Source organism: Glycine soja, chromosome 3 (genome assembly GCF_004193775.1).
Source record: "Glycine soja cultivar W05 chromosome 3, ASM419377v2, whole genome shotgun sequence".
In the NCBI taxonomy this organism is placed as follows: Eukaryota; Viridiplantae; Streptophyta; class Magnoliopsida; order Fabales; family Fabaceae; genus Glycine; species Glycine soja.
Window position 1 is genome coordinate 31,963,873 of NC_041004.1, and position 12,923 is coordinate 31,976,795.

Genomic DNA, 12,923 nt, shown 5'->3' on the forward strand with positions numbered 1-12,923 from the left:
AACCAATAAATATATTCTTTACAGGATTCATTGGAGGAGCAGGCCTTACAGGGTTCGTTTGTCGTCCATGGACGTCAAGATGTACTGACTGCTACCATTAGGCAACTAGAACACCCTGGTCGTGTACGTGCTACTGGAGCCGGTGTCACGATCAAGCAATACTTTGGAGCGACTCCAAGGACCTCCCGCACGTCTTCCTCCATGGCTCCCGAAGACCTGGAGTAGCTGACGTAACAAATCAGGGACCAACTGGAGGAGTCAATCACAGAAAAAGTGACTCGACAACTAATGTTATCCTTCAGCCAGATGCAGTCTCAGTTTCAGTCGCAGATGCAATCACAGGGACTCGCACTGCCTCCTAAGCCTGAGGTTGGTCCTTTAGCTACTTATGTCAGCATAAAGAAGAGTTGTGTTAATCCGTCAGGGAACGATCTAGACAAGGGTGACTCAGATAAATGCGGGTTGTACATCGAAGAGAATCCTCCCCGCCTGGTTGCCCTAAGAAGACTTTATGAGGGATCCATAACCATTCATAACATTCCTTTGCTGCATGATCAAGTTAAGGTTGGTGTTGAGGAGGTTAGAGATGCAGATGCTCCCATTCTTGTACCCACTGAAGAGGTTAAGTTAGTGGGACAAACACTTAACACCTTCCTTGTTTAGCCGACACATCTTGTCAAGCGTTTACAAGAACATGTATTTTAGTGTCATTAAATGCTTCTTTTTTCAATTAAAATGTTCACTGTAATTAAATTATGTTAATTAACTATGTTGGATAAACAGGGAGCTGTGGGACCCGTAAAACCTACAGATAGGCCGGATCGTGATGTCGATGATCCTCTATATCTGATGACATTGACCATCCAATAACTTTTTTTGAAGCTGTTGCAGGTTATGTGGGATGCTACCGTGTTTGGGGTATATAATGGAAACTTCCCCTTTTACATAAAGCATAAAGATCTATCTGAAATTGCACACGATGGTCAATGTCTCAACATCTCTGTTATACAGTTGTGGATTCTGTAAATCAGTTTACATTATTGCTTACTACTTAACTTATTGTTTTAAATTCATACATAATTTACTCTATTCTAACAACAATAGGCATATGACTGAGACAAGTATGCGAGCGGGGAATGCCGATGTGTATGGATTCCTCGAGCCACAGTCTATACAAAGATCTGAGCAATCGCAATTTGAATCAGAAAGTTATATTAAGAACTAGGTACAGAATTCAATGAGGGATGTGTACCTAGGAGCCTACCTAAATGGGTAAGTTAAACTGAACAAACGAATTTAATTAATGTATAATAGTATAATAACTTATATTGTTTTCCAGTGAATGCACATTGGCAAATGGTTGTCATTTTGCCTAAGGAAAATGTTGTCATCTGGTTGTGTTCGTTGCATAATAGACCAGACAACTACCTCAAAGGAATAATTAATAGGTCAGTGTTGTTTTTCAATACATTTGCATTAGCATTAGTCGGGAACATCAATATTTTAATCGTACAATACACATTCATGTTTGTATTCAACAGTGCTTTGAAAGAACTTGACGATACTCCACAAAGTAAATCCAAGGCTGCTGCTAGATGGATTGTTGTTAAAGTAAGTTATTTCACTACTGATTCTAGTTATATTTTAATATTGTCTACACTAATTTGTACTTAATATTGAATATCTACATTTCATAATATATTTAGTGTAATAGACAAAAAGGAAACACTGAGTGTGAGTATTATGTCATGCATTGGATGTCACTATAATCTTAGGAAGTTTCAAGAATAATTAGGAAACGGTAATTGTTTAATTCATACTAATTTCATTTTTGTTATAATTGGTATTATATATTATTGACTTATGTTTTATCATGCAGTATTTCAATGATGCTAGACCATTGGAACCAGAGAGATTGAAGGCGCTTCGCATCTAGTGGGCAAACTTTTATTTGGAAGTTAAAAATGAAACAACTAGTTAGTGTTTAGGCAATTTTCAAATTGTACTTTAGTTATTTTACAATTCATGTATCATTATCATTAAATATTCTTTTAATTCATGGTAATTAATAAATTAACCATGGAATTTCTGGTAAAAACTATTTCAAAACAGAATGAAAATGATATGTTGTGGTCTGGTTTTTAAAATTTGCAGGTTAATTTTGGGGTTATTAAAAAAATAGACACCATATTAAAAAAAAAAACCCTAAAAGACAACATCAGTTTTGGTAAAAAACCGATGTTGATGTGTATAAAACAACATCGATTTTTTAGGAAAACCGATGCATCGATTTTTATTAAAAACTAATGTTGTCAGCATATATTAACATCGGTTTTAGAAAAAACTAATGTTAATATGAAGATAGATAACTTTTTTTTATAAGTCTTATTATATAACATCAGTTATTTAAATAATCGATGTTGTAATTTTATATTAACATCAGTTTTTGAAAATCGATGTTAACGAGAATACTTTCAACGTTGATACTTTCAACATCGGTTATTAACTGATGTTGAAAGTCCTAAATAGACGATGTTGAAACCTTATTTTTTAGTAGTTCCAGATGCATTAGTTTAAAGTTTAAATAATTTGAGTCTCCAACATTATTGGTTTGAAGCTTCCAAATGTGATTTCAAGAAGAACGAACCTTGTTATGTTTGTCATGAATTTTCTTTCTAACTGATGACCATTCCAGCTATTTGGAAAAGATATTTCTTCCTAGAAACTTTCTCTGATTTCTCCAACACCCCTAACTTGCTTTTCAAACTATTTATTTTTTGGTGGAACTCAATTTATATGTTTTTATTTATTTGTTGGGAATAAAATTTCTTGTAATAAGATGAGAGTTGAGCTTCTAGTTGAGGGAAGAGTTTCGTAATCAGAAATAATATTCTGATTCTATTAATAATTACGGTTTATATAGGCACATAATCTAAACCAAATATTTTCTATTTATGTACAATTAATATAATAAACTATATAAGCACATGGTTTGCACTCAACTACCCCTCTATTTTCTCCTATTTTAATAGGTATAACCAACACCAAGAAGATATTTGACTCTATCGTGGATAAGCTTGTAAATGAGGTGCGAGCTAAAAAGAAGAAGAACACTCATAATATAATGATTAATGATATTGTAATTTGTTGTGTCTTTACACTTGTGGTCGCAATAAACAATCACTACTGCAAAAAGATGATTTTACATCGATTATATGGCCCTTTTAAAGATGGTTTTGAACCGTCTTTGTAGCAAATGGCATTGAAAATAAAAAATTTCTATGACGGGTCTTAAATAACCGTCTTAGAAAAACTACACATTCTAAGATAGTTCTTAGGAAAATCGCAATAAACAATCACTACTGCAAAAAGATGATTTTACATCGATTATATGGCCCTTTTAAAGATGGTTTTGAACCGTCTTTGTAGCGAATGACATTGAAAATCATAAATTTCAATGACGGGTCTTAAATAACCGTCTTAGAAAAATTACACATTCTAAGGCAGTTCTCAGGAAAATAACCGTCTTAGAATGGTCAGAGAATCGTCTTAGAATATAAATTTTAAAAAAAATTAAAAAAAATTTACGATTCTAAGACAGTTTTCAACCGTCTTAGCATATCTACAATCTAAAGCGGTTTTTTCAAAGAACCGTCTTAGAATGTATTTTTTTAAAAAAAATTAAAAAATAACGACAACATTTTTAGGCCCCAACTAAGGTGGGCTAGGGGTACCATAATTAAGACGACTTTTCAACTATAATCAACATCCTATTCTTGGTACAAACCATATCGTCATGGAACTAACACAAGACAGAAAGCTAATTGGATTCACAAAAATTAGAAATTCCAAAAAATAAATCAAAGAATAAAAAATAACTAAATATTTTAATATAACAAATTTTGTTGAGTTTACGTTTCTGAACTTTAAACCAAATTTTACCTGTTCACCCTTTTCATCACAATATCCAACAAGAGACACAAGATTGCGGTGATGTAACCTTGATAGCAACTGTATTTCAGTGAGAAACTCCCTCTCACCTTGCAGTGAACCCTCTTGTGCACGTTTTATGGCAGCAACAGTACCATCTGGAAGAAAACCTTTAAAAAACCTCCCATAACGCGCTTGCTCAATTTGTGCATAGTCACTAAAATTGTTTGTAGTCGCAACCATTTCTTCATAATCAAATGATCTTATATCTTCAATTATTATTGAGATCCTTGATTCTGCTAAACAAATAGAAGACTATGCTTAAGATATATCTCAATCAGCTCATTCTTATAAGTTAACAACAAATTAGATATGGTTAGCATCAGTAATTCATAGTAATAATTTTTTCATTCTCACCTCCAAGTACAAAACAGGAAGACAGTTAATTTAACTAAGAGCGGGTAATTTTAAAGTAGTATGACAAAAAATATAGGAAAAAGTATATTTGCTAGAAACTGTAAGTTAAATCTATGCGGCTCATAGATGAATATTTGAACTAGAGTTTAAATTGTTTTTTACATTTGATAACGTAAATAACAAGCATATATATTCATACTTTTTGTAACAACGTTCATTATACTTTTAAATGAATCGCCACTTGCAATAAGTACAGTACATAAAGATACTAATTTTTTTTTTCATAAAATTATTATACTAAATATTTTTTCATAATATCATGTATATGTAATGGAATAAAATGTCTAATCAGATATTTATTTTCCATAGACAAATCTATCTTGAGTCAGGACATGATTAATTGCAAAGAGAAGGCTTCTGATATTCTGAAGATTATATTCGTTAGCAAAAGATGACTATATATGCTTCTTGTAGTTCTTTCAGGAAATCAATTTATTTCTTCAAAATATGAAAGTTCATGGCAACAGGAACAATCCCAAAAGGTTAATATGAAAACATAAAGCCATTCTAAATGATGATGTTTTAAAATTAAATTTAGAATATGTTGTCAAAATAAAATTATGTGCAGTGACATCTAGACTTCTGTTGGTGACAGAGCCAGGGCATTGAAAACAAGTCAAAGAGAGGAAAAAGTAATAGACTAGGCTATTCATTATAAGGTACTCACCTTTTGTCCGTTTGGAAGGTGTACGATAATCTTTTAAGCATATTCTTAATATAAGAATGTCAACAATTACAGATAATGTAACTGCGAAGGCAATTGCACCTAAGACTATTCCAGCCAGTGCACCTTTGCTTATCCCTGAACTTGGAGAAGTAAAAATCCCTGTGACAATATAAGCAGTATCAGAACAACCATAATACAATTTGCAAATATAAATTTCTATATAAAAATGGCTATATGGCTCATACTATAAAGTAGTATATTTGTTAATGAGTTCTAGAGGCATTAACTTTCCAATTTTAACTGGCACTGTTTACACTTTTAACTTGACACGTGACAACAACACATAGAATGTAATCATGAACAAGGCATTGCATCTCAATTGTCCAATGCTGTGAGTTATCTCAACACAATTGTTTCATTTTTGTCGCAATATCTTTAAAGAATTACAATGAGCAAGTGAATATAAACTTTGAATTTGAGGATAAGAAGTATACTAGCAATACACTCTTGATTGGAAAATACAAAATTTTCATATATATATATATATATATATATATATATAAATCAAGCAGCAGCATTTACCCTAATTTTAATGTGTGGTTTCAGATAGGAAGCATCATTCAAAAGGGAGAAGTACAGAGTAAGTTCAAAGAGGAACACTATAAAATTTCTTATTCTTTTCATAGTCAAATCAAACTCAACAAGTCTCACGGGCTCACAGGACCTTGTTTGCGGTCTCAAACTCAGAGGCTATCATCCTCACCTTTCCCATGGCATACGCATTGTTAATCGAATTCTGAAGCCTTTGCCCTCCACTGGCAGCAATGTATTTCTCTAATATGTACTGAGCAGAAAAAGTCTCCTACAAGATCAAAAAAGTGATAATACTCATTCACACACATTTTCCAATTCAATTTTCCAAATGTGACCTAACAGAATGCTTAACATGACATAATAATGATAATATCTACTTACAAATGCGGCTTTATTTTTCTTTTTCTTTTTTAATTTGGCATGTTCTTGTTAATAGAATCAGATGGCATCAAAGGATAGCTATAGAGCAGGGGCTTTGTTTCTCTTTTGGATGCAGGGGAGTGATTTCAATGTAGTATATAACTTGACCAAGGTAATAGCATGAAAATTCTGACAAATTTGTACATATACAGTCTATGTATTTGCTTTTTCTGGATAAATGCACGACATTGCCTAGCCAAGCTGCATTTTGCACATGTAGAATTGATGATTGTTGAATTTTGTATAGATTTTCATGTTGCTAGATTTTTTCAGTTTCACCTGGCATACCATTGAAAAGATTATTTCTAGACACTTTACAGTAATTTACACCCAACTTCATCTAAAAGTCTTATCCGTGTTGTACATGAATCTAGAGGATTTGAGGGGAATTTCCTGCATGAAGTTGCAAATATCAACTTATAGATTCACTTATTTCTCAAAAAGAAAATAAAGAATTGGATCTATTTGTAAATTTTCGTTTGAATCATTTGGAAACCTGAAACCCTAATACAAGAGCAAAGGCGCAGCTGAACTCATAGTCTCCTAGAACACTATCATTTGTGGTTCTCAACATTTTTCTTACTCCCTGGAAGAACAAGGATCAAATCGAAATGTTGGAGGCTTGTGAGACATCGTAAGCAACAAAGCATCTGAATTGTGAAGTGGTTATGTAAAACAACAAGTTTTTTTGTGTTTCTGAAAAATAATTTCTGAACTAATTAAGAGGAATGAAACAATTTTTTAACATAGGTGTATATGATCTATAAATATAACCAACTTAACAAGAAGAGGGGACTAACAACAGGGATGTCTTTGATGCTGAGGTAAGGGAAGGGGTCCGTGGTGCACACGTGGACGGGGGCGAGTGGAGCACCCAACACGCCAAGAAGCAACCTCAGATCAGACTTTTTGTTCTTGCAAGAGGACAAGGAGGAAGAAGAAGAAATAGAGAATGCTCTCACGAGTGGTCCTTTCATCCACTGACCCCACCTACCATCTCCGCACGTGGAGTCATGGTTGCCGCCGTCGGTTCCATCGGGTCCTTCTTTCAGTGGCAAGAGGGCCTCCGCGGGCTTGAGGCTTCCCGATCTCACAATGAAGAAGCAGCACGGTGGAGCAGAAGAAGAGGCACGACGGAGGAGTGGATGGCTTCGACGGGCTGGAAGGATTGGAGGGAGGGGGAGAGGAGAATGACCTAGAATCTCATCAGCCACAACATTTTCATGCGGTGGAAACCAAACCAAAAGAGGTAAAAATAAAAAGTGGTCTTTATTCAAAGACAGTCTTTCAAAACCACTGTCTTTGAATACTTGATATCAACAACGGTTTTGTGAAAAAATCATCCTTGGATTATGGTTTCAACATACGAAGACGGTTTTCGTAAAGACCGTCTTTAAAATATTTATTATATTTACAAAATGTCATTGTTTTAAAAATAATAACGATTTTCAAAGGACCGACGTTGAACTTGCGACGTTGAATCCGTTTTTTTTAGTGGTGAGTTGGGAGGTTTGTTAAGTGGGTTATGAAGAAAATATGGGGATACGGAGGGTCCTACTGAAGGGGGAAAGGAAAGGTTTAAGGTTTTGTAAAGGGTTAAAACACAGGAGTCTTAATATCCACGGCGATAGAGTCTTAGTTTTTGAGTAATTAAGGTTTTGGAAGTAAGAATGAAAGGTAGTCTTCTTCTAATAGGTAGAAGTCCATTTCAATTTTAGTGAGCCACTAAATATAACTCATCATATAATGATATTGTAATATGTAGTGTCGTACTTATGTTTACTCTTGTGGATGTAGCAGAGATAGAGACAGTTTGAAGGTTTGTTAAGTGAGCTATGAAGAAAGATGGAGACATGGGAGTGTTGCAAAAAGAGGGGGAGACTTAAGGTTTTAGAAGTCTTAAAGATTCACTAAAATGGGAGTCTTAGTTTTCGAATATTGAAGTTTTTGTAATCATAATAGTTTTCCACTATTAAGTTTTAATTATGAAGTTTTGTTTTAGTTACGTAACTCAATCATGTACTTACTTTTGATTCACTTAACCTGTTATATGCACTAGTCATGTTTTCTTTTTAAAAAAATATTATAGGAAATGATTTTCTTAGCTTAGGATTAGATAAGTAATTTCAAATTTATAAGTTTTCATTATTTAAAATTATTAAAATGCTTTATAAAAAATTTAAATTTTAGAAAATGTTATAAATTTTTTTAACAAATGAAAATAGGTGAGATTAAATAATTAAATTTAAATTTAATAATTTTAATCTTTTAAAAATATTATATATATATCTTTTTCTGAAATTAAAAAACAATTGTGGTTAACTTCGTAATTATGAATTTACTGATTTTAATTATTTTAAAAAAACTATAAATGCTATATTGAAATTTTAAACTTTTAAAAAATGCTATAAATGCTTTATTGCAACTGAATAACTGAGATTATAAAATTAAATTCAAATTTACTATTTTTAATTATTTCAAATTATTACAAATATTAAAATTTTATACTTTTAAAAAACATAAAAAAAAGTTATTGAAATTGATAATTTTTAAAATAAAATAGTTAAGTTAAAATTAAATAATTTTGATTATGCAAAAGCTGTTATATATATATATATATATATATATATATATATATATATATATATACACATATATATATATACACACACACACACACATATATATATATATATTAAAATTTTAAAAAGTAAAATTACAAATAATTCATAGAAACCATGAATAGTTGAAATTTAATTATTTAAAAGTTGCTATAATTTATTTTGTAAAATTTTAAACTTTTATAAATTGTTATAAATGATTTATTGAAACTATGAATATTATACATTAAATAATTAATTAAACTCAAAGTTATTAATTTTAATTATTTAAAATTTATATGTGTGTTTTCAGGTTAAATAAATAATTTCAAAATTCCTAAGTTTTAATTCTTTGAAAATTATTATAAATACTTTTCGAAATTTTAAAAAACGTTTTAATTACTTTACTGAAAATGGAAATTGTTGAAATTATACGATTAAATTAAATTTAATAAGCTTAATTATTTAAAATTTGTTGTAAATTCTTTGTTAAAATTTTAAAAATAAATTATAAATGCTATACTGAAACCACGAATAGTTTAAATTAAATAATCTATTAATTTCAATTATTTAAAATTATTAATTAGAAATATTCTCTTGAAATGTTCAGCGTTTTAAAAAATCTATAAATTATTTTTTTGGTGAAATTAATGCTTTCAAATTTATTGATTTTAATTATTAAATAATTATTATAAATGTATTCTAAAACTTTTTGATTTTTTAAAATGTCTAACATGTTTTTCTAAAACTAATAGGACTCGCTATATACTCAAATATAAATAAATCTAACTTTTATAGACAAAAAAATTATTTTATATCTCAGACTCAAATATAAGTAAATATAATTAATTTCATCCCTATTTAATGATATCATTTCAAAAAATACTCTTCTTTTAATTATAACTTTATTTGTAATGACTTTTCTTTATTCATGTTTCAATAAAGGATATTTTAGGAATAGTTTTATTTTTTAGATGATATTAGTAAAATCAAATAGTGTCTAAGTAATTTTCTTTTTTTAGAAGATAAACTATCTTTCTTAATTAGTGGGAAATTAGTTATTCCTTTTTATATGAGTCAAAAGGAAGTAATACTTAAGATTAAATAATTAAATTGTTATTTATTAATTTTAATCATATAAAATAGAATTTAAATTTTTAAAAATATCATAATTATAACAACTTTTTAAAACTAAGAATAGTTGCAGTTGATTTAGTAATTATAAATTCTCATTATTAATAACCAAATTCTTAAAACATGATTAACATATCAAATATTTTTAAACTGTGTATATAAGTTTGTTTATATATTATTACAGAAATTTAAAAATCATTCGGCCTCTCACAAAAAAGAAAAAAAAATCATCTCATGCATTTTACGGAGTATGCACTACGTACATGAAAAATAAGCATATAGTCATCAAAAGTTTTTTTAAAAAGGTAAACAAGAATTTATATTAATCATAAACAAAAATTACAAACAAATTGTTCTAGCTTTCCAAGCTATACAACATGTATAGCAAACCTCAAAAAGTATAGCATCCACGTTTTACCCATTACCCCAGCAGTATACCATTTTCCCAAAAAAACAAAACATATCTCTCTCACATAGCAAGACAAAATCTGAGATCATTGAGCTTAGATGAGTAAATTTCCATGGTAATGTTTTAATCTGATCCAAAATGTCCTCCTTGTTTAGCCTTTCTATTGGTAGTTGATTAGATGATAGTTGATAGTTTTAGAGAATTGTTTTAAAAAAAAGACTATGTCATTGATTTCTTGGATGATCAATTACAACATACCAAATGTCTATTTATAGGCTCAAGTCACCAACCTCTCAATGGTGGTGAATGATTCTACATTACTTTAGGTTTTTCTAGAGTTTTCATGATAAATTAGTATCATGATAGTTGTAGATTCTTCTATCTTATACATACACTTATAGTTCTAGATTGTTCTACCATATTCATACACATTATAGTTCTAGATTATTCTACCATATTCATACACACTATAGTTCTAGGATATTTTACCATTTTCATACATATTATATTTAAGAATATTCTAGAAATTTGTAGCAATTTCAACACTCCTCCTTGATGCAAATTTTTGTGACTTCGAGCATAGCTCGTAATTCTTCAAATCTTGGTCTCGGCAACGCCTTCATGAATATGTCTACAATTTGATCTTCTGTTCTGCAGTAGTCGAGTTTGATCTCTTTAGTTGCTTCAGCTTCTCTGATAAAGTGATACTTGATTGCTATGTGTTTTGTTCTGCTGTGATGAACTGGATTCTTCGCCATTGCAATTGTTGATTTGTTGTCGCAGTTGATTTTAGTAGGCTCATCATGTTTTTCTCCCATGTCTCCAAGTATCCTACAAAGCCATATAGCTTGACTCGTTGCTTCAACAGCTGCCATGTACTCTGCTTCTGCTGTTGATTATGCTACTGTAGCTTGCTTCTTCGACGCCCAAGAGAACATTCCCGATCCTAGTGAGAAAGCATAGCCAGAGGTACTCTTCATGTCATCTGCCGAACTTGCCCAATCATTGTCGATGTAGCCAATTAATTCTGAGTTGGTTTCGGTAGTATACCATATATTGAACTCTTTTGTTCCTTGTAGATACCTCAAAATTCTTTTTCCTGCTCCAAAGTGTATTTGACTTGGGCTTTGCATGAATCTTGATAGAAGACTTGTAGTATACATTATGTCAGGCCGTGTAGCTTGAGACTTGATGTAAAGTGTAGGCTCACTCTTGCTCCTCTTGAATCCTCGATCCATGAAATACTGATTGATTCTGCTATACCATGCTCAAGGTGCTTGCTTCAAACCATAGAGTGCTTTTCTTAGTCTTAACACTTTGCTTTCTTTGCCTTCAGACACGAATCCTTGTGGCTGCTCCACATAGATCTCTTCTTCAAGTACGCCGTTAAGGAAGGAGGATTTGACATCTAGTTGATGGATACTCCATCCTTTTTGTGACGCAAGAGCTATTAGAGGTCTTATGGTATCAAGACGAGCTACTGGTACAAATGTCTCATTGTAGTCAATTCCGGGTTGCTATGAGTAACCCTTAGCTACTAGCCTCGCCTTGTGTTTCTGTATGGTGCCATCAGGGTTGAGCTTTGTCTTATAGACCCACTTAACCCCAATGATATCTTTTCCATGGGGATAATTTACTAACTCCCATGTGTTGTTTTTCTCGATCATCTGTATCTCTTCTTCCATTGCCTTGACCCATACTTCTTGCTTTGATGCTTCTTCAAAGCTTCCAGGTTCAAGTATGGCCAAGTTATAGGTTTCATATATGTCCACCAAAGATCTTACTCGTCTTGGAGTAGACTCTGGTGATGATAGTTCTTGATCTTGTTGTTGTGGTGGAGGTGAAGGTGGTTCACCTGGGTCTTCTTCCTTAGCTTCTTCTTGAGGTAGTTGAGCGGGTATAAGAACTTTCTTCTCCACTTTTTCTTCATCCCAATTCCAAGAAGTGTACTCATCAACTTCAACATCTCGACTGATGACGAGTTTCTTAGTTTGTAAGTTGTAGACACGGTAGCCCTTAGAGATATTGCTATACCCAAGGAAGATACCTCGTATAGTCTTGTCTTCAAGCTTGTGCCTCTTCACGTCTGGAATATGAATGTAGCATATAGATCCAAAGACCCTTAGGTGCTTTACTGATGGCTTTTTCCCGTTCCAAGCTTCAATTGGAGTCTTGTCTTTTATAGACTTAGTTGGACATCTGTTGAGTATGTAAATAGCAGTGTAGACTGCTTCAGCCCAGAATGTGTTAGGTAGTCCCTTCTCCTTGAGCATCGATCTAGCCATTTCCATAATTGTGCGATTCTTTCTCTCAGACACTCCATTTTGTTGAGGAGAATATGCGACTGTAAGTTTTCGCTCAATGCCTTCATCCTCACAAAATCTTTCAAACTCGCGAGAGGTGTACTCTTTGCCGCGATCACTTCTTAGTACTTTTATCCATTTTCCACTTTGATTTTCAGCAAGGGCCTTGAACTTTTTGAATACTCCAAAGACTTCTGATTTTTCTTTTAGAAAATATACCCATGTCATTCTAGAGAAGTCATCAATGAAGAGTATGAAGTACCTATTGTTCTCATGTGATGGAGTCCTCATTGGTCCACAGACGTCCGTATGTATTAGCTCTAATAGATCTTTCGCTCTCCATGCTCCGCTTGTTGAGAAAGGAAATCGGTGTTACTTACCAAGGAGAC